We start from the raw sequence: 576 nt of genomic DNA, 5'->3' as shown, positions 1-576 counted from the left end.
CTGTTGATTTCTTTCATGTGTTATATAATTGTGATTTCTAATACATACTCACTTTATTAAACCCTTTTCATACAAAAAAAAAATGGCCTCATGAGCACAAAAAAAGAGAGATATCCATTATGTCTGTGTCAGTTCTGTAATGGTCTCAAAATCCCCAAACAATTTGAAGTCCATAAAAGATTTGTAAAAAAAAAAAAAGACAAAACAAAAGAGCTGTGGTGAAGCATGAGTCGTAGTCGGAAGCATGAGAACATGCTCATGAACACATGTTTGAGAACACTCACATATTGGAGCTGAACTGGAGATTTTAACGGGAAAGTAAACAACAAACACATGCACACAGAGGATACCAACATTTTATATCTTTTGAGATCTTTTAAAGCATGTCAAAGAAGAAATACAACTGACTAAAATGAGTTTCCGCATCAACAGCACAAGAGGGAAATATGGGCTCATAGTGATCGTGACTATCATCAGCAGTTATTACTGGTCGGCTGCTAGCCTCAGTAAAAGAAAATGTGACAAATAACCCCCAATGGAGTATATTACAGCATGAGAAATCAATCGGTCTCACAT

Source organism: Cyprinodon variegatus, unplaced genomic scaffold, assembly GCF_000732505.1.
Source record: "Cyprinodon variegatus isolate N-32 unplaced genomic scaffold, C_variegatus-1.0 Scaffold56, whole genome shotgun sequence".
Lineage (NCBI taxonomy): Eukaryota > Metazoa > Chordata > Actinopteri > Cyprinodontiformes > Cyprinodontidae > Cyprinodon > Cyprinodon variegatus.
The sequence above is the reverse complement of the archived record's forward strand: the minus strand, read 5'-3'. Positions refer to the sequence as shown.